We start from the raw sequence: 22,774 nt of genomic DNA, 5'->3' as shown, positions 1-22,774 counted from the left end.
AATGTGGAAAATGCTACAAAACAATCAACTTGGTTTCTTCAACAGATAAATTACAAGAAAAATTTAAAAAGGCAAGGGGAGCCAGTAGATTAAAAGAAAATTAAAAGATATACCACCTAAACTCAATTTGGTCCTTGTTTAAATTCTGAATTGAACAAACTAAGTTTTTATAAAAAATTATGAGACTCTGTGGAAAACTTCAAAGGTAATAGGAAATGTGATCATATTAAGGAATTTTTGTTGATTCTGTTGCATATAATAATAGTAATTATCTTTTAGGGATATATTCTGAAATGTCTATAAATGAAAAAATACAATATCTGGGATTGGGCACAGTGGCTCAAGTCTGTAATTCCAGCACTCTGGGAGGCCGAGGTGAGAGGATTGCCTGAGCCCATGGGTTCAAGACCAGCCTGGGCAACTTGGCACGACCTCATCTCTACAATAAATCCAAAAAAATTAGCTGGGTGTGGTAGCATATGCCTATAGTTCCAGCTACCTGGAAGGCTGAGTTGGAAGGATCACCTGAGCCCAGCAAGTTGATGCTGGGGTGACCGTGAGCAAGCGTGTCACTGCACTCCGTCCTGGGCAACAGAATAAGACTTCAACTCAAAAAGAAAAAGAAAGAAAGAAAAGAATATGATCACCCTTCTATCCATGGGAGATTGGTTCCAGGACCCCTGACAGGCATTACAGTCTGCAGATGCTCAAGTCCCTTATTTAAACTGGCATAGTCTTTGCATATAACCTATGCACATTCTCCTATATACCTTAAGTCATCTCTTAATTACCTATACATTAACACATTACTTATTAATTATACCTAATACAATGTAAATTCTTTGAAAATAATTATTATACTGTAATGCTTTAAAATTTGTAGTCTTTTATTGTTGTATTGCTATTTATTTATTTATTTTTAAAAATATGTTTGACCCATAGTTTGTTGAATCCGTGAATATGGAGCCCATGGATACAGAGGACTGACTGCATTAATTTCTGTCATACATCACATAGAGGTGGAGGTGAACACGGAAAGAGCTGACTTTTGTATGTAATTGAAGTTGTTAGCAGCTTAAAATAGATTGTGATAACTATATCACATTGTATGTGAGTCCAGGCTAGCCACAAAGGAAATACATGTGGTAGATACACACACACAAAATAAGGAAACAATTCAAACATATCTCTATAAGAAATGAACAAAACACAAAGGAAAGTATCAAGAAAGGAAAAAGGGGACAAAATAGCTACAAAACAGACAGAAAACAATTGATGAAATGAAAATAGTAGGTAATTCCTAATTGATAATTACTTTAAATGTAAATGAATTAAATTCTCCAATCAGAAGACATAGTAGCTGAACGGATAAACAAGATTCAACTATATGTTATCTACAGAAATTCCCTTTAGGTTTAATGAAACATCTAGACTGAAGTGAAAGGATGGAAAAATATATCATTTACATGTATGTAGTAATCAAAATAGAGCAGTAAGGGGTCACCATATTTATATCAGACAAAATAGGTTTTATGTAAAAAACTGTCAGAAGAGCCAGAAAAGAATATTGCATAATGATAAACGGTCAATTCTCCAGGAAGATATATCAAACACACACACACACACACACACACACACACACACACACAAACACACACACACACACACATCTAACATCAGAGCATCCAAATATGTAAAGCAAATATTGACAGAATTGAAGATAAAAATAGACAGTTAAACAATAATTAGAGAAGAGTTCAATATCCTCCTTTCAGTATTGGATAGGACAATCTGACATAAGATCAACAAGGAAACAAAACTTGAACAACAGTACAGACCAATTGGACTTAACAGACATATACAAACACTCCACCCAGCAGCGGTAGAATACATATTTTTTTCAAGCACACATAGAGCATTCTGTTGGGCATATTCCATGTTAGGTTACAAAACAAGTCTTAAGAAATTTAAAAAGACTGAAATCATACCAAATATCTTTTCCAACCACAATTAAGTTAAACTAGAAATCAGTAGCAAAAGAAAAACTGGAAAAAAAATAAAAATATGTGAAAATAAAGCAGCACATTCCTGAACAACCAATGAGTCAAAGAGAAAATCACAAGTGAAATTAGAAAACATCTTGAAACAAATACAAATGAAAACACAACATACCAAAACTTATGGGATGCAGCAAAAACAGTACTAATAGAAAAGTTTATAATGGCTAATGCCTGTAAGAAAAATTAAAACAACAACCTAGCTTTGTGCCTTAAGAAACTAGAACTAGAGAAATAAACTAAACCCAAAATTAAGAGAAAGAAGAAAATAATGAAGACGAGCAGAAATAAATGAAATAGAGAATAGAAAAATCAACAAAATTGAAGTTAGTTTTTTGAAAACATCAACAAAATTGATGAGACCTTATCTAAACGAGGAAACAATTAAAGCTAGAAACAAGGCTAAGCATGGTGGTTTATGTCTATAACCCTAGCACTTTGGGAGGCTAAGGCAGGGGGATTGCTTGATTCTAGGAGTACAAGACCAGCCTAGGCAACATAGGGAGATCCCATGTTTACAAAAAAAAAAAAAAAAAAGCCAGGTGGGGTGGCATGCAACTGTAACCCCAGCTCCTCGGGAGTCTGAGGTGGAAGGATTGCCTGAACTCAGGAGGTTGAGGCTGCAGTAGCCACAGTCGGGCCCCTGAACTCTAGCCTGGACAACAGAGTGTGGCTCCAACTTAAAAATGAAAACAACAAAAAACAAATCAATCAACGTAGGATATCACATTAGCAAAGGTTAACAATCACATCATCATCTCAACTGATACAGAAAACACATTCAGCAAAATTCAAGACTCTTTCATGATAAAACATTACTGAGAATGGAAAGAAATTATATTAACCTGACAAAGGCTATATACGGAAAAACTAATGCTAATATACCGGGGGGAACCCCCTCAAAAAAACAAAATTATGTTTTGGGGGGCGGGTTCCTTGTAGTATCAGCTTTCTCCACCAGGTGAGTGTTCTGGGAACCTGTCGGCATCACTGTATCTGCTAGCGTTGTTGTGAGAGGCTGCATCTGGCTTCAGTGAATTTTTTTGGAGATTCTTTCAAGTTTGCCTATTTCATGATAGGTGATTGATGAGCACACCTGCCCACCCTGCGCTGAGTGTTCAGCAGTTTTTGACCCAACTGGCATACCCTCATACCTCACCCTCCCTATTCACCTGATCTTGCCCCCAGTGACCGTTTTTTTTGTTTGTTTCCCCAGATGAAAAGAGTCCTTAAAGGGAAACATTTTACTGATGTAGAGGAGGTGAAAAAAATAAACAAATAACAGAAGCCCTAAAAGGCACCAAAACTGGTGAGTTCAAAATCGATTTTGAGCAGTAGAAAAAGTGTCTCAATAGGCATATTCATCAAATGGAGAGTACTTCGATGATGACTAAAGCTTAAACATGTAAGAATAAATTCACAATTATTTATAAATAAATTCCATTGGGGGGGTCCTTTCTCATGTCTACTAAGACTTAGTGAGTAATATAAGAATTTCCTTTTACAATTTGTCTGGAAACAGTTGTTTTCTTGTCCATTTTCCCTCCCCCCAAGTTGAAGGTTAACTCCTATCATATAAGAAAAATTGCACATTTTGTTTCATATGCTCTTGTGCTGGGTAGTTTTAACAATGGGATCACCTAGAAATTCAGCATTTATTCTTATCTTTGGAAAGAGGAGAGCAGAACTCATATAAAAATCCAGGCTTTTCTGTGGATAAAATGAAAAACAAAAAAATGCAAAATCAAAATACCAGACTGTAGCCCTACTTTAGCATTAGATCGATGATAAGGGATAATTTGGACCAGGCACTGTGGTTCATGCTTGTAATCCCAGCACTTTAGGAGCTGAGCCCAGGAGGTCAAGACCAGCCTGGGCAACATCGCGAGATCTTGTCTCTACAAAAAATTAAAAAAATTAACCATGCATGGTGGCACGTGCCCATAGTTTCAGCTACTCGAGAGGCTGAGGCAGAAAGATCACCTTAGCCCAGGAGGTCAAGGTTTTGGTGAGCCAAGGTCACACCACTACACTCCAGCTTATATGACAAAGTGAGACCCCCAACTCAAAATAATAATAATAATAGAGAATTTGATGTTTCATGTTCAGTGTCCCACACATGTTCAAGTCTTTACTACCAGATTAAGTGTGTTATATATCTTCTTTCCAGAATAGCGATGATAGTAAGTTTTTTTTCCCATAAGTACATCAGTTTCTCTCTGTTCTCTTTTCTACCCCACCTGGTCACCTGTCTTCCCCATATGGAGAAAACTGTCAGAAAGCTCTAGTAGAAAGCCTTTGTAAACTTGGGAGATAAGGATGGTCAGATCCTTACAGGAACCATAGGAGAGAAAGGGGATGAAATTGAAGGGAGCCCATCAACAGTGAGGAATTAAACGTCAGTCTATGCCTCAGACCTTTCACTGTCCTCCCTCCCCTGTCCCCAGATGGCCAAAGGTCTCTGCTCATTGTTTTTTCCCCAGTCTGGAGTTTGAAATATTACCTTGTTCAATGGATTTAAAGATAAAATAACTTGAAATATTTTTCCTTTAAACAGTTTGTGAGACCCCCCTCCAGTAGTTTTCTAGTGTCTGAAGGAGCTCTGGTCACAGTGGGGTACTCATCGACTTGGATGCATCCCACTGCTGGATGGTTTCCACCTAGGCACGGTTTTATCTCACTTTTATTCTTAGTTACATATTGTATAGTTTAAACTTGTATTTGGCCCTTTGGCTAGGGAGAGAATCACAAGGGATTTATGATGCAAACTAGTTAATAAGGAGCATAAAATGATGAATCTGCAAATTCCTCTGAAAGCTCTCTGTATTGATCTGCAGAATGTCTTATATTGCCCACAACCATGTCACTAGTACTTCAAAATTCGAAGTGAAAAAAGATAAGAATATATCCAATGTGGCTTTTACCTATTAGAAGTGTAAAATGTAAAACTATCTATGCATTCAATATTCAATAAATATTTGCAAAGTACTTACAAATATCTGTGTGGAAGTTTATCCAGTATTTTGTTATTGAGGAATAAAAAGCCAAACATATAAAAACAAATAAGTTGAATGTTAAAAGGCAACATGCTGAATTAACTATTTAACTCATTTACCAACTAGTTAAAACAGTTATGTAACTCATTAACCAACTCGTTAATTCGGCTAGCTTTCTTGTTCGCCAACTAGTTAATTCAACTAGCTAAGTGAGCTAGCTAACTAGCTAGCTACCTAAGTCAGGTACCTAAGTCACCTAACTCACTAGTTAGCTAATTATTTAAGTCAGCTACTTAAGTGTGATACCTAACTAGTTAGCTAACTAGTTAAGTCAGCTGGTTACTCAGCTACTTAAATATTTAGCTAACAAAAAAAAAGGCAACATGCAAGATTTCTAAAAGGTCATCAAATGGTTTCTAGTACATTTGACCCAGTCACGTGTGGTTTTTATCATATGTTTTGATATACATTCAGGCTCCAATGATAAGACAATATGTCATTTTAAAACCAATCGGTCAACAAAATGTGTTTTTTCCTAAATTATGACTTTAAAGTGAATCAAACATCCTATGTCATTTATATCATTGATATAATTGAAATATATTTTACAGATAACAATATTTAAAGTACTAAATATGAACTCTGAGATGCAATTTTAATGACATAGGCATAAAATTATTTAATAGGATTTTATCACATAACAGTGGTAAGAAAAGAAAAATAAACACAAACAATACCATTAAACAGCCCTGAAGTTCCAGCTACTTATTGAAGCTGGCTTTTTGGATTTCTCAATGCTCCAAGAAATGGCTGAGCAGAAGATCTGTCCTCTTCAGAGGTCCTGGCAAGGGTGCGATGTGCACGCAGGGAGTTCTGATGCTCTATGTGGCTTTGTGGGGAGCACGCCCTGCACCCAGAAGGGCCCAAAGGTCAAACATGCCTAGCAGGCCTGCAGAATGATGTCAAGAATGACTTCATTGATTGGTTAAAGGTAATTATCAAAATAAAGTAGCGGGCATGGTGGTTCACACCTATAAGCCCAACACTTTGGGAGGCAGAGGCCAGAGGATTGCCTGAGTCCAGGGGCTCGAGACCTGGGAAACTTTGCAAGACCTCGTCTCTACAATAAATTAAGAAAAATTAGCCAGGCTTAGTGGCGGACACCTATGGTTCCAACTACTTGGAAGGCTGGGGTGGAAGGATCACCTGAGCCCAGCAGGTTGAGGTTGCCATGGCCATGAGCAGCTTGCCACTGCACTCCAGTCTGAGTGACAGAGTGAGACTCCGACTCCAAAAAGAAAAACAAACACGAAACGAATACAGTGATATTAGAGGAAAAACAGGGGCACTCGAAATGAGGTCTGTGGTTTAGTTTGTAGCACTGAATTAACGCTAATTTCTTAGTTTTTTCAAATGTACTACAGCAATATAAGATGTCAGCAGTAGGAATGTGGGTAAGGGGTATACAGGAATTGTCTGTACTACCTTTGTGTAAATCTAAAATTATTTACAGATAAAAAGTACAAATATATATATATATACACACACATGTACATATATAGGGCCGAAAATACACCTTTTACAAGGAGTGCTAGAGTAGTTAGGCCGAGAGATTCTGACACCGCATGGAGGAAGTCTGCCCATCACAAACCCAGTGCCTCACCTGAGAAATGTTTTATGGAGAAGGTCTGAGAAGCGCAGTTTGTTTTCAGAGGGTCCTCCCGTCCTGCGGATCCGCTGTGTCCCTATGGTAGTCTGTTTGTCCCTCGAGTTGCAGGGGCAGCGCCCTGCCCCGTCTCTTTTATGTCCTAATAATGCTGTCTTTTTGGACACTCTTTGAATCTGGTCCCCACTGCATTTCACAGTTGGATTAACTCAATCATGCAAATTCTGTCAAGCCTAAAAGAAATCAGGCTGTGGGCAAATAAGAAATGTTAATAAAGATTGAAAATAAGACTCACAGCCACGTGGCTCCTTACGGAGGCTGCTGTTCTCGCCGTCCTGGGGTTCCGGTGCTCTGGCCCAGAGAGAGAAAGGGAGGGATGCGTGGGTTCGAATGATACCATAAATCCTCGAGTCTGGACTCACCTCTTCGTGTGGAATGAATGGTACTGCCAAGATTGGCAGGATAACATTTCCCATGCAAAGCACTCCTTGAAATACTCTCGTTTGTCCTTACCAAGCAGAGGTTTCCACGGGATTCTTTGTAGGTTTCCTAACATCCTTTCTTGTATCTAAACCACGATGTTTGGCCCCGGGATCTCTCTGCGGGTCCCTTCACTTGGATGTCCTCTGCTAGGTATGTCTGTCACATATGCCCACTGTCCACTGTCTCCCAAGGTCCAGTAGAAACATGACTTCTTAATTCAGAAAACTTTCCTGGCTTGTCTCAAGCGAAGCACTCTCTGCTGTCCTAAACTCTGTCCTGTTCTGCCGCCTTTTCACGTACAGACATCACTTAATGTTTGCTGCTTTACACTGTGTTTTTTTTTTTTTTGAGTCGGAGTCTCCCTCTGTCGCCCAGACTGGAGTGCAGTGGCCGTGCCCGGCCACCGCGGCCTCGACCTACTGGGCTCCGGCGATCCTTCCGCCTCAGCCTTCCGAGTAGCTGGAACTACAGGCGCGTGCTACCACGTCCGGCTGATTTTTGATTTATTGTAGAGACGAGGGCTCGGCAAGTTGCCCGGGCAGGTCTCGAACCCGCGGACTCTGGCCATCCACTCGCCTAGGCCTCCCAAAGTGCTGGGATGACAGGCTGAGCCACCGAGCCCGGCCACACCATGTTTCTTTAGGTCCATGCAGCTCTTGGTTGCCTGAAATGTAGGCTCCCTGATGAAGAAACCATACTGTCTGGGGATCTCCCATCCGCTTTGGGATCGTGGTTCGTACCCACCATGGGGAAGCCTCAGTAATCGTTTTTAGGAGGATGTACTTGTCGTTTAGGCTGCAGATGAGGAAAAGACCACAGTGGTGGAGGTTATTCGAGCTGCTGACTTCTATCTCAGATTTGATTCGTGAGCAGATGATTTTGCTGTTGACTCTCCATTGGTAGGGAACATTAGGCGAAGGGAGGGGCCTGCTGTGTATGTTTCTAAACAGAAACCAAAATTGAAAAGAACCAGGAATACACAAGGAGGTGCCGGACCCTTTTGGAAGCCCTCAGAAGCATGACTCCAGCAAACCCTTTGCTCCTGGGGTGAACCCAAATGTGGAGGAGGTGCTTGGTTTGACTCCGGGCTCCCTACTGAATTCTCGCTCCGTTCAGCACTGGTCTCCCTTGAGGGCCTTCACCTACTTTCCTTGAAAGCTACTGATTTAATATTCCCTGCACAGAGAATTTCCTGTATCCACTAACATGGATTAGATGTAAGTTTATTGAGTGCAGAGCCGCCATTTGAAACTTCTCCGTATCATTCCCAGTGCCTGGCCCAGAAACAGAGTTCAAAAGTAGCAGTTCAATCATTGCCCCAGCCGGCAGGGAGGCCATAAATTGGGCCGGCAGACCCCTTCTCCAACTTCTCCCTTCTCTGCTCCACATACTCCTGGCATGCAGGACGAGGTCGCTGTGTGGAGAGAGTACAGCTTAGAGCACATAATACGCTCCATGATGGATGGCGAGGTTACTCATAGAAATTCCAAGAACGTTTCCTGAGTACTTCCTATGGCCAGGTGCTGCGTGTCAGTGACTTCCATGCATTATTTCACTTAATCCCTAAGGAAGCCTCCGAAGTATGGGCTATGAGTGTTGCTATGCATCTTTTACACATAAGCAACCTGAGACTCTGGGAGATTTAGAGATGTGAGAGATGTGAACCTCAGAGCCCAAGTCCTGAATCAGCAGGAAAAGTTGCCTCTCTCCTGGTCCTGAGGTCTTGTTCAACTGTAATGGTGCCACAGGCACGGAGAGAAGGCTTGGGGACGCATTTCCTTACAAAAGACCACAGTCACCAACAGAGGGATTGGAATACCGCTGGTCCTGGCTTCAGGGTTGATGTCAACAGTCTGGTTGACCAGGGTCTTAGCTCCATCTTAGGAGGCCAGGGAACACTTAACAGGGTGCTGTGTTTCAATGTCCTCAAGCACACACAAGGGACCTGCCGAGGTTTCCCCAAAGATCTGTCTCCAAGAGCTGAGCTTTTCATGAAAGAGCTATAATCTCTAGTTTGATTCCACATTTGTCTTCACCTTTCTGCTTCTCCTGAAGAGAGTCCTAGGACAAAAATTGGCAATAAAATGATTACCATAATCACTTTTATCTTAAGCCAACTCACTTATATTTAATGACCACTAAAGTAGGTGGGTTAAAAATAACCTCGTATTCTCTCTCTCTCCTTCGAGGTGATTGGCGTTTCTTTTTTCCATTCAAAATTAGAGAAAATATCAGAGCTCAGAGGTGATCTTCCTTCTAGAGGCTTGTTGGAACTCTGAACACATACCCCTGACAGATACAACAGGGATTAATGAGCCATGACCAGAAGTTTGATTTTTCTGTCAAGGGCTCCCATCCGTCTTTAATAAACAGAAGAACAACATAAACTCCATTGCCTGCTCTCCACTGCTGAAACCGAGCTGGTTGCTCGGGTGCCATGTGTGCTGAGCTGAGTTATGATTCTAAATGACTGACAAACGCTCTTACAAGCCCCTTTGGTCTGCTACTCTGGTGACTGGCTTTGCTCCCCAAATTCCATTTCTTTGCCTCTCGTTCAACGAGGGCGGGCCTGCGCTTTGCCAAGGGAAACCATCAAATGCAATGTCACATTTACAACTAAATGACTTCAATTTAGTGTCACTGGTGCACTATCTGCGGTGTAAAACTGCCAAAATACCCACTGTTTTCCCTTTCAACCATGCTGTGTGCTCTTTTGCAGAAGGCTGTCTCCTGCAAGGACTGAAGATGAGCCAAGGCACAGAGAACTTCCAGAGCAGATGGTGGGAACCAGGTACGATCGCAGGGCAGCGCCTGATGTCACCGCACTCCTCTTCGGTTTTGATGAAGCTGTATTTCGTTTCGAGGAACTGTCTATCCTTAACAAAAATACCTGCTCCATCCACGTCCGCTGAAAAATCGCATTGCTCCCCAAAAGAGACATATATGTGTATCTATATTGCAAAAATGGTTAGGAAGAAGGACGGATTTCTTTCTTCTTTTTGGTCTTGCAAAACTACCTAGGATTTATGTGGGATGTTCACTTTACTCCCTGAGATCTTTGCGGAGAAACACTGGCTGCCTTAAACCAGGCTGACCACAGGATGTCCCCAGTGTTCCATGGAAATTCCACTGAAAGGGCATTTACCTGGTAATGCAAAACTTGTGTCTTAAAGAAGAAAGGTCAGAACACATAGATGTGGTCACAACTACAATTTCAGACAAAACCTGGTTTCTCAGAGGCAGCCTCGGTGTGATCACGTAAAATCCGAGCAGATCTGAATGGAGGTTGTCCTTGAAGAAGAGTGTACCACCTACAAGTAAAGCCACTAAACTTAACAGCCCAGAGCTGCTATTTAATTGTCCCTGAAGAGAAGTCACCCTGAGGTGGAGTTAATAACCAATACTAGATCTTATTTTTTTTCACTTTAATTTTCTTTGAAAGCTTCATGCTCAAGCAACGTGGTAACCAATATCTAATGGAATTATGTGCTGCTCGAATACCCTCCCTGGGCTGACATATTCAGCAAATCCCAAAACGAGACCGGCTAAATCTTAAAAAGAATCCCAAAGAGAAACCTTTGAAAGGAACAGGAATACGCAGCCAAGCTTATTAAGACATTTTAACATCGAAATTAGTTAAACACTTAACTCAATCCTTTCTGGCACAAGGGTAGAGGTGGCACAGCCATGGTGCAAAAAGACAGCTATGGACAAGGTGTATTTAAGGGAAGATTCTTGAGAAGGTTGTGGATGAGGACAGATCCATCGCATACTGAACATTATGGAGGCACAGTGTGGAACTGCATTTGTGGAGCATACCTTCTGTCGCTTCATAGATTGATAGGTCACAGAGTTCAGTGCTGGGTCAAGGTGGCCAAAGATGAGGGCAGCTTGTCAGCTTCCTCCTTGGCCTGGATGAATCCAGGTTCGAGCAGATTTCTATTGGTTTAGGTTGTCAAAGCTTTGTGAGTCGAGTCAACAAGTATATCACATTTATCAGTCCCACTGGTGTTATAATAGTCCTCACCTTTGCTTTTTTAAAACTTGTCTATAGACTGCAAGTGTCTGTTCTTTTACCAGGGAACAGTCAGAGAGCAGACAACTACATCAAAGTAAGATGTGTCAAGGGTCTAGGTGGAGACTGCTTTCCCCTTTTCTTTTTTTATTAGCTATTTTTATGTATAATTGACACAATGCGTGTACATATTTACAGGACACAGTGTGACGTTTCAATGCATGTATGCATAGTATAATGATCAAGTCAAGGGAATTATCATATCATATCCATCACCTTAAACATTTATCACTTCTTTGCCGTGATAACGTCAACATTTTCTCTTCTGGGGATCTTGAAATATGCTGCTTTTTTTTTTTTTTTTGACTGTAGTGACCCTACTGTGTAACAGAACGCCAGAACTGATTCTGTGACCAACCTCTCTCATTCCCACTCTGGTAACCGCTATTCTAATCTCTACTTCCACGAGATCAACTTTTTTAGATTCCACATGTAAGTGAGATCATGTAGTATTTGTCTTTCTGTGCCTGGTTGATTTCACTTTGCAATAGCCTCCAGCTCCATCTCTTTTGTCATTTATATATCCAAGCACACAAATCTGTGCTTCTGTTATTTTTAAATAGTTAATGCAAGCCATGTTTTTTTTTTTTTTTGAGTTGGAGTCTCACTCTGCCGCCCAGACTGGAGTACAGTGGCACGCTCCTGGTCACCGCAGCCTCAGCCTGCTGGGCTCCGGCCATCCTCCCACCTCAGCCTTCCAAGTAGCCGGAACGACAGGCGTGCGCTGCCACGCCCGGCTAATTTTTGATTTATTGTAGAGATGAGGTCTCGCCAAGTTGCCCAGGCGGGTCTCGAACCCGCAGGCTCAGGCAATTCACTCACCTCAGCCTCCCAAAGCGTGGGATTACAGGCTGTGCCACCAAGCCCGTCTAAACCATGCTTTTTACTGTAGGAGGCTGTTGTGGGCTGAATTGCCGACCCCTCCCCCCATTCCTCCCACCCCTGCCCAATTCATATGTTGAATTTCTAACCCCCAGTGTTCCCCCATGGTGACTGTATTTGGAGATTGTGTCTTTAAGGTGGTGATTAAGATTAAACAAAGTCATTGGGGTGAACCCTAATCCAATATGACTGGTGTCCACATAAGAGGAGAGTAAGACACAGACACGCGTGGAGGAAAGACCATGTGAAGACACGCAGGGAGCTGACAGCGTCTGCAGCTAGGGGAAGATGCCTCAGAAGATGCCCAGCCTGTGGGACTTCCAACCTCCAGCACTGTGAGGAAACAAATTTCTGTTGTTTAAGCCACCAGGTCTGTGTGGCTTTGTTACAGCAACCTTAGCAAATGAACAGAGAGTCTAAAACAAATCTCAGCTTGGTCACAGGAGTTATGTAACACCGATCGCTGGCTCTTTGGTTAAACACAGCTCATATCTTAATAATAGTGGGTGATGCCAACAGATAATTTGGTAAGTGCAGTGTAGTCTACCAAGAGGTTTACACATATCAATTTAGGTCATCATCAAGGCAACCTTCTGAGGTTGAAATCCCCATTTTTCAGAAGAGAAAACCGAGGTGAAGACCCTTGCCCCATCAGCCTCCAGGGTCAACGCTCAGCCAATGATGCACTACCTTTCAAACGATGTGGCTGGAAAAGTCATAACAAAAAGTAGAAAAGAGGTGGTGACACTTTTTTCGTGTTCCTGTTTTGTCTGCCAATATCTGACATAACATTTTAAAGTTGGGTAGTCATGGGGTCAAATATTTTCACTTTTTAAGGCACATCCATAGCCACAGTTAGCCAAATCATCTAATACTATCAATTCCCTGTGAATTTTATTCAAAAAGCCAGGTTGGACAGGAAAGAACAGGATGGGTGACCGGGCGCTAATGTCGACACCGGTGAGTCTGTGATTCCTATGGAACTGGAGAGTGGTAGACAGGCCTTGTTCACCTTCTGGTCCATTTACTTTGTGGCTCTGTTTCAGCACTTTACCACAGTCCAGGCAGACTCTGACTGGGCCGTGGGGCAGTCCTCTCTTCCCCCAAAATGTGGTTCTCACAGACACAATGCCCGGGAGAAGCACACAAACTCCTTGAGCAGGGTGTGCGCTGACACAGAGGTGCGTCCCAGGGTTTATACCGGCCAGGGTGTGCAGTTAGCGCTGGGCCAGCCTAGAGGTTGGCTTGGCTCTGAATTCAGTGCTCTTTCCACTACAGCACACTGCCTCACAGAAATACCTGAACTGGTTTTTTTTTTAAAAGATAAGTGAGAATAAAAAGATACACATTCTCACCACACAAGAATTGGCTACCGTAGGAGAGGATTCACTGTCCAGGCCCCTTCGAATAGAAAGCACTCCTCGTGGATTGGAAATATGATGGACTTTACAGAAATTCAATTTGCTACTCTTGAAAACCTGCCTATTTTTGTTTGTTTGTTTGTTTGTTTGTTTGTTTTGAGTTGGAGTCTCACTTGGTCGCCCAGACTGGAGTGCAGTGGCCGCTCCTGGCCACCGCAGCCTCACCTGCTGGGCTCCGGTGATCCTTCCGCCTCAGCCTTCTGAGTAACTGGAATTGCAGGCGTGCGCTACCACGCCCGGCTGATTTTTTGATTTATTGTCGAGATGAGGTCTCGCTGCCCAGGCGGGTCTCGAACCCGCGGGCTCAGGCGATCCACTCACCTCAGCCTCCCAAAGGCGCGGAATGACAGGCTGAGCCACCGAGCCTGGCTAACCTGCCTATTTTTTGAAGTGAAAGGCTCACAGAAGGATTCAGGACATCGCAAGTGGGTTAAATAATCACATCTTGGGAGGGAGAGTCACGGAAGTGGTGAGGCCAGCTGAGGAAGGCCACCCTTCACTGCTCTGGAGTTTCAGGGGCACCATCAAGGCAGCAAGTGCCAAGCCGGGCTCCACACAGGTGATCCTCATAACAAGCGAGTGAGGGAAGAACTGTGGTGGTTCTCACGTCAGGAAACTGAGGCACCCAGAGGTTAGGTAACTGTCTTGGGGTCAGTTTCCTCACTGACTCAAACCACCATGAGGTTTGCAAGGAAACAGGGGCATTGGCTTTTTGAAAACGAAGTTTGAAATGAAAAATTTTAAAACGGCAAATAGACAGTCACTGACTCACAAACAGAGAACACATATATCGACCTTCTGGTTCTGAAATTGTTGAATAACCGGAGACTCGTTTCAAACTTGCGTGTGGCACAGTTTGAAGGGGCTGGCCCAGAAGAAGACAAGGTCTTAGTTTTAAAAGTCAGCTGCCACCTTTTCAAGGCGAAGCCATCAGTCCGAAGTGGGGGAGACAGATACCAAGGAGGGGGTCCCTGAAACATTTGATCACGAACATACACACGTACAATATAAAGAAAATCCACCTAAGTTCAGATCATGGTCGAGTATTTAAAAACATCCTTTTAAATATTTAATATTTCAGGTGATATGTTCAGGTCGCCATTTGTTCAACTCAATCTTTCTGGAGATACCCAAACTCAAAAACAGAGGATGCGTCTCAGCGCTCCCTGCCATGTCTTCTTCACGATAAGAAGCAGCGAAAAGTAAATACAGTTTGGTGTTTCAATAGCTTTCCTCTTTTCCGCGGCCACCCGCGGCCTTTGTCGTGTCTAATGAGTCTGTTCCTGGTGGGTGCCACCCTCCATGCCTGGGGACACTTGAGTCTCCTGGAGTGACAAAGAGCAGTCGTGTGGCTTGGTCCCGAGCCCTGCGGCTGGAGGTGGGTCTGCCGCAGTCGTTCTGGAAACATCCTTCCCTCTGTCTCGGGTGGGAAGAGAGAGCTGATGCGCTCTGGGTGGCATCCGCCCGTTTCCAGCGTCTCCTGCATGTCACCCCATGAGCAGGGTTCACCAGCTGAGCATCACAAGGCGCGGCGGTCGCCGGGTGTCAGCCTCGGCCACAGGACACTTGGGCCTGGGAGGGGGCTTGGTCTTCGCCCCCCCCAGGGCCTCCTCTCTCTGGCCACCTCCTGCCAGGAGACCGATGGTCTAGGCTGAGCCCATCACCCTCTCGGTCCCCGCTGGCCTGTGGGCACCCAGCCTGCTTCCCCGATGGATGACTTCCGGCTCGCAGTCCTGGTGCCCGTGGCCGCGAATAACCTTGCTTTTGTGTGTCTTGATTTTATTTTGAATCTCTCCACTCTGGATCTCTCCACCTCCAGACCCCACCCCCCTCGCCCCATGTGGTGATGTTTCTTGAAATGCTAGCTTCTTTCTTCCCCTGTCTCAAACCGCCGCCCTCCGCCTTCCCCCCAGCTCTGGAAGCATTTTGTTTCTGTACTGCTTTGTGCGGCTGTGCTGAGTCCAGATCCTTGGGGCTTTAGAGTTGAATTAATTATTAAGCAGGAAGGGAGCTGCACTTTCAGCAGGCGCCAAGTAACTATACTTAAACTGCAACCTGGCACTGTTTTTCCCACCCTTGCGCTGTGGTTTGCTGAAGGCCACTGGAGGTTTTTTTTTTATTCTAGTTTTAATCAAGCATTTCTGTAAGTTTTCAGGCAGTTAAGATTTGGCAGCAAAGGGCTGGGAAGTCAGTCTTCATCACCTTCTGACCACTCTGGCCAAAAAAAAAAAAAAAAAAATTCAGAAAAAAAAAAATCAGAAGTGCTTTCCCAGTTCATAAATCAATCTGAAGTTGCCCACTTTCAACTGTTTGCCTTTCCTGAGAACAGGGTGGGCTTTTCTCTCAAATATATGTGGATTTCATTTTGGTTCATTCCCGTTTGTAGAGAATGGTGCTTTTCAGATAAAATCACCCGAACATTAGGCTTCAGTTGCTTTGTGATTGTTATAATCACGGCTTTAATTTAGGGGTTGTGTCGAAGACATCAAACCTTGTATGTTAAAAGACTCGTGAAGACGGACACACCGCAGAGTTTCTTAATTTCCTGAGACCAGGCATTGGTACTTTTTAGAAATTCACAAGCCAGTGGTGTTGGCGGGACAGTTGAGCCCAGATCGTGGGTGTGGGTGTTCCCCCAGAGTTACCTGAATGAGACAGCGCCAGTGTTTTCTAGAGAAACCCAAGGCCCTATTAGAGGTATCAAAAGAATAGCCCTGAGTCGCAGGAGAAGCTCTCTGGAGGCTGCCTCCATGGCTGGCCACTTGACTTTCACCTGGCTTATGGCACTGGGTGGGGGCCTTTCTCAGTCTCAGCTGGCTGGTCTCACAGGAAGCCTGACGGGAAGTGTGCTCTGCTCAGCCCCATTAAGTTCCCCTGAAGCCAGCAGCGGTGCAGGCTGCTAGGCTAGGGAGGGAGAAAGAGCTTTCTGGGCGCAGCTGGGTGCGTGGGCAGGAGTGTGAAGCAGCCTCAGGAGGAAAAAGAACAAAGATTTGGTTAAAAATTTAGATTCATGCATATACATTTGGAACAGGGCAAAAAAAAGGAAGGCCAACGCACAACCACCCTCCTGTCCCCCTCCCAGTCGGCGTTGATGGAGTGTGCTTGTGAGAACAGCTCAGAACCAAACACAGGGTGGTCATATGGACCCTCACGACGTGCCTGGAAACTTCATGCAGTTCAGGATTTTGTAAAAATGTGAGACGTTCTGTGAGCCTTGCACTCCAAATATTATCCTTCAAAGGCTTATTCTTCCTTTAGGAGTAAAAAAAAAAAAAAATGTATTATTGATGGCAGTTCTTGGTTTTTAAAATATGTCAAAATTTTTCCTGAGATATATTATCCGCATCATGACTGTGTAATTTCCATCAGTCAATAGATTTAATTACAATAAACCAATAAATTTACGTACAATAAGCAAAAGAGTGTGGTCCCCTGTTATTGGAAAAGGTTAGAAGAAACCAGATAAATCTACACTTCTAAGACTAACTGAACTCAAAATTTCAGCCACCTCCCTTGTATTCTCTCTGATCACCACCTTTTCCAGAGACAAATCCCTTCTCAGTAAGTCACCCTCTGATCTTGGCATTGAGATCGCCATGGAGCTTCCACTCTCAGGATGCCAAGTTTGGTTATATTTCTCAGAATTCTATAATGGTCACATTATACCTCTAACCACAGTAAATAATTTTGAGCCCAGATTGAAAATGATATATTTCTCATCAGCCAATATTTGGTAAATACATTTATTAAGTGCACAACTTGTGTACAGTTTTGATCTGTTCTCTCTGTCCCATTTTCTTTCCAGAAAATATATTTCGAGCTGGTTTTAAAATTAAACAACAAGATTTCCGGTCTTTGAGCAAAGGTCCTCATCCTAATTTTTTATTTAGAAATGGGTTTAGATGCTCAGTCCTTACCCACGGAGAGTTTGAAAACAAATTTTTAAAAAATACTTAATTTAAAATAACCACTTGGGAGTCAGCCTAGTCATCTATGCTTCGCTATTAGAGAACTCTTAAAGAGTGCTTTCGCTTACTTGGAAAGGAAAATTAGCCAACAATAATAATATCCCTCTAAACAAAAAATAAAAAGAATAAGAAGGACACCAAACAGGCACGTGCTGCATTTCAAATGACTTTCTCTTCCCCTAGTTTTAAAGCTCACTCTAAAAACACTGTGTACACCAACTGTGGTTTCCTGAGGACTTTCTTCCCTGACTGCTACCAATAGTCAGGAAATGTGTTTCTGTCTGATTGGTGTCAAATATAGGCTAAAAGAATAAAGACGCATTCCTTCTGCTATGAGGAATATTCACGGAATAAGTTGTCCCCTGAGCAGTTGTCACCTTTCCTTAGATCGCATTCCCAACAGCGGTGTCGCTAGGCAGTGAGGGCTTCTCTGCCTGTGAGCGGCTGGGTTCCTGGGTGAGGCCGGCGCCTGCCAAGAAGGCGGCCGTCTCTGCAGGTGCATGGGCCACGGCCCTAGGCAAGACTGTCTCTCCCTTCCCCAAAGGTCTCGGAGCCCTTCTGCAGCCCAGCTGGTTCCAATTTGAGGCCTACACTCAGTGCTGGAGCTGTATTGAGTTTCTTCCCCGAAACCAACAAAACCTGCTTCAGCATTTTGCTTGGATTAAAATATTTGTCCCTTTTTTCACAGGGCAGAAGGAGGACTCCTGAAGCCTCCGAAGGAAGGAAATCATTACAGGGCCCTACAGAAGTAGGTCATGTGCTACAGCTGCTCATAGTTTAAGAGGAAGAAACATGGGACCTCAAACCTGGAACGCGACTCTTTCAAAATGCTTGTGAGCAACCCAAGAAAAACATCCTCCCGAGGCTTATCTAATAACCATGATCCATAATCGTCTCAATGTGTGCTCATGTTTCCTCGGGAGTTTGCACCCACTTCCCAGAGCTAACGAGATGCCGAAACAGAACACAGAAACATTTAATGAAGGAGATTTAATAGTTTGTGTTCAAGCTAATATGGTCCATTAGGAGCTGTCATTTTCATAAACAATGAAGATCTGTTACCCTCTTCTTTGGTGTAAAGTCCTTCCACGCAGGACCTGTAAACATTCGGTAATGATCTGGAGAACATGCATGAACGACAATTAAAGCACCACTCGAAAAGCCTGTTTTCCTCACATATTTGGTTTCTTGCTAAATAAACTCGCAAAGATCATACATGTGTAAGCATATGCTTACGTTGTAAAAAATGACATGTGCGTGCATTTCATTAAGAACACCGCTGGACAGATAGAAGTGTTTCTGGTTCCATTAAGCTTGAGAAATATCAGAAGTGATTAGATAAATTAGGAGCATCGTTTCTGATTTCTTAACTCATACTATAATAATAAAACAACCACTCTTTTATGGTAGCTTAGGAAGAGATACAATTAATAGCTCACCGTGTCATGACGGGCAGGATTACAATCTTTAAAGGCTGTCAGTAAAAAAAGTTTCTCTAAAACTTACCTGTTACAAAATAGTACGTTCTACAACAATTCAGATACTGACATTTATTTTTTCATTGTAGCAGATGCCAAGCAGAGACAAGATTTCGGAAGCTGCATACTTTCTGAGACTCACTGAAGTACTTGCAGAAATCAAATTGGATTGACACCCTCTGATTTTGTAAATAGAATTTGCGAGCCTTGTGCTCTCTCTTGTTTTAAAACACAAATGATTCCTTGTTATAGGTTTTAGGTTTGGCAGAATTTGAGGAAAAATTCTTACCACCCCCTAACATTTTCTCTATATGTGGAGGAGAGGGAGGGAGAATAAGGGTTCAGATTAAAATTATTCTACTTATTCACATAGACTTGAAAGCTCCGGCATGGAGTTTTGAGAAGTAGCCTCAGGCAGGACTTGCTATCAAAGAAGGCCAGGAACAAAAAACATTTAAAAGCAGATTACAAATCCCTCCTAACAAAGCAAAATCAAATCACTGATCGATAAGTGCAGCTGGGTTTAAATTGTTTCCTTAAAAAAGGCTTTAGAAACTTTTTTGAGTGATAGGCTGGAGGCTGAACCTTTTATGCTTCGGAGCAAATTCCTTCTGGAAAAGTCTTTCCCATCTCTTCCAGGGAAGCCTCTCTTGGGATGAGCCAGAGTCGCTCGATTCTCATTTAACAGAGGCGAGTCTCAGGCTGGAAAAGGCCGGCAACATGGCTTCCAAGAAAGGGAAAGGTGCTCTTTGATCTACGCCGAGCCCTCCAAGATATTTTCGCTACTAGTCCCAAGAGCAGAGCGAAATTCCCCAAGGTCATCTATGAACCATCGTGCAATGCCCAAACTGGGGTGGCCACGATTGCTGTAAAATCAACTTGGAACCTGAAGAAAATCTGCAACAGAAAAACGCCCCAGACTCCAGGTCACTTAAGCCACAAAAATGCACTGGGTAGATTGTGGCTTGCTGTCTAGATCAGGGCCATGTGGAGGACATTGAAACGCACCTCCCAGCATCAGACGTAACTCAGATGCCCGGCTCTTTCAGTGACTGATTTCAAACAGGGCTTTTAAAAACAAGGGGAGAAAGAAAAGAAAGAAAACCAATGAGCAAGTGGTGTTCAATTTATTCACATATGTTCCAAATGGCACAGAGATAAGCAAAAGGGTTCTGGTACATTTTTTAATGATTTCATGATCACCAGACAAGAATTGAAAGATCGTCCAGATGCTATTGGAAAGACAGAAAAAGATTTTAAAAATAATAATAATACTATGAATGGCTCTCTGCCCCTATTAACAGGCAACACGGACCAACGAGATCTTTGAAGTTAGGTCTATTTGCAAATCAGTTTATTAAAAAAGGAGGGTTGAAATGGTGTAAAAGAAAATAAAGACAAAAGAAAACTTTTAGAAAAACGTGCTCTTGGCTTGACTCTCTCTTTCTCTTTGTGGCTGGCCAGTGCCCTCCTCAGACAGCCAGCCTGTCACACACAGCATGCGCAGAGGATGGGGATTTTTTCTGTCGCAGGAGCCGGCACTGGGGTGACGGATCTACCTTTTCTTCCTTTGGCCCCTCCTCGTGCATGACAGCAACTTGACAGGTGGCCCTCTGCACTGTTGCCAAGTGCCCTGGCTACTCTCATCTGAAGAAAGCTCTCCTTTCTTGGGTCTCGACAAGAGGTGAGCGTGCTCCATGGCTCAGGTAGAGATTCGGAGCCCCCTGGAAATTTCATAGGTTTATGATATTTGTGTGTGTGTGTGTGTGTGTGTGATTTTTCCAAAAGTCTATTGTAAGCTCCCTGATGGTGAGGACCATGGCCTTCATGCTCAGGGATGTCAAGTCCTAATTGCTCAGTAAAAATTGACCTACTGCTGGGTGGAAGATAGTGAAACTGAAAATAGATGGCCAAAGTAACACGCCCAAGAGAGGCAGGCGGAAGTTCACATTTGATCCAAGGACTCAAAGTTGTTGAGCGATATTTGCTTTTGCAAGTAGTGCTGGGAGCAGTCCCTCCCTACAGTGTTCTTAAAGCAAAGTTTCTGCACAAAAGACAACCCTCTCACAGCACCACCACCACCCATGCATTTTCCTCCTGAAATCCACTGAGTGTACAGTTTGGACTTTGACTCTTCTGTCCCTTGATTCCAGGAAAGACTCATTGACCTGTTGTCCCTTACCTCCAGAAGGATAAGACCTTCCATTACTGGCACAAGTAGTGAAGCCCTCATTTCACCAAAAGTATTGGAGTTGTATACGCAGGATGGGTCGTTTTCATTTACTTTTGATATGACAGTGGCTTCAGCGCCTCAGTCTTTATTATTTAGCTACTATGAATGCGAAAAACATGTTTGTTTCATGACCAAAGTGCTCCCTGACATACCTTGCAATCCCAAGAAAACTTCTGTGGTGGCAGCATTGTGTTCTAATGTTTTAAATAATTCTCCTGCCACAAAAATGGTACATGACCAGAATAAAAATAGATGTGAATATATCCGAGTTTTGTCGTTGGGAATTTTAAATGGTTACTTGTAAATTAGAGTCTCAGAATTCTAAGAACACCCATTTGTCTCTTTCCTTATAATTCTTTATTTTTTGCCAAGGAAACTTCTATTACTTACAACAAAATAGAAATAAGCGCAATATCTAGAGGTGTGTTTAGTCTGCTAAGGGCTAACCTGGGGCTCCCCATGCAGGCTTTTCTCCTGGTGTGGCTCAGAGGGCAAGGCTCTTATTAATGCTCTCAGTTCACTGCCGTGTCTCAGAAGTTCTTTTCGCATGTGGTACAAATCATATTGTACAGAGGCAAATTAATCTTTTTAATTCAAAAACCACTTGGTGAGTATCCAGTACAAGTGACAGAAGAGTTACACACAAAAGTGCATTAGTTGGGAATGTGGTCATGTTCTGCTTTTGTTGTTCACGTCAATATTTGGAAAGAGAGTCAGTGGGTGCTGGCCATACAACCCAGGCACTGTTTCCCTTAGTTGCTCGCCATGGGTTCAAGGCAGGGTCATCCCTGGATTACTGTGGTTGTCCACAGTGCACCAATGTTCACCAGTAGGGGAATGGAAATTAAAAATGGAGATAGGCTGGGCTCGGTGACTCAGCCTGTAATCCCAGCACTTTGGGAGGCTGAGGCAAGTGGATTGCCTGAGCCTGAGGGTTCAAGACCCACCTGGGTAACTTGGCGAGAACTTGTCTCTACAATAAATCAAAACTGAGCCAGGCGTGGTGGCATGCACCTGTAGTTGTGGCTACTTGGAAGGCTGAAGCGGAAGGATCGCCGGAGCCCAGCAGGTCAAGGTTGCGGTGGCTGGGAGCGGCCACTGCACTCCAGTCTGGGTGACACAGTGAGACTCCAACTCAAAAAAAAAATGGAAATGAGTGCTTGGGTTTTTGTGTGTGTGTGTGTGTGTGTGTGTGTGTGTGTGTGTGTGTGTGTGTGTGTGTCAGATAACCATTTATTCTCCCCTCAATTCATGTAATTTGAGATATTCTGTAGGCAGAGGCTGAACACGTGTTATTTCTGCACACTCACTTTAACTAATCTTTGGTTCAGGTGAGTAGCTTGAGATGTAAGCAGAACCATAAAGGAGGGTCACTGGAGTGTGAAAATACCAGGGAGACCCTAGCACCCCATAGCCCGTCAGAGCCATTCTACCTGCTTTCACAAGTTTCTCTCTCTCTCTCTCTCTCTCTCTCTCTCTCTCTCTCTCTCTCTCTCTCTCTCTCTCTCCCTTCTC

At 43.2% G+C, this 22,774-nt stretch overlaps 1 long non-coding RNA gene across 1 annotated transcript; it reads left to right on the top strand.

Moving 5' to 3' along the window:
* The first annotated feature begins 9,918 nt into the window (after nt 1-9,918).
* Nucleotides 9,919-18,761, top strand: LOC110595960. Its single transcript, XR_002482186.1, has 2 exons — nt 9,919-9,993; nt 18,237-18,761. It is a non-coding gene; the product is annotated as an uncharacterized LOC110595960 (long non-coding RNA).
* The last annotated feature ends 4,013 nt before the right edge of the window (nt 18,762-22,774 follow it).

Source organism: Carlito syrichta, unplaced genomic scaffold, assembly GCF_000164805.1.
Source record: "Carlito syrichta isolate Samal-C Ts95f unplaced genomic scaffold, Tarsius_syrichta-2.0.1 Scaffold95855, whole genome shotgun sequence".
Classification (NCBI taxonomy): domain Eukaryota; kingdom Metazoa; phylum Chordata; class Mammalia; order Primates; family Tarsiidae; genus Carlito; species Carlito syrichta.
This window is presented reverse-complemented; position numbering and strand designations above follow the sequence as displayed.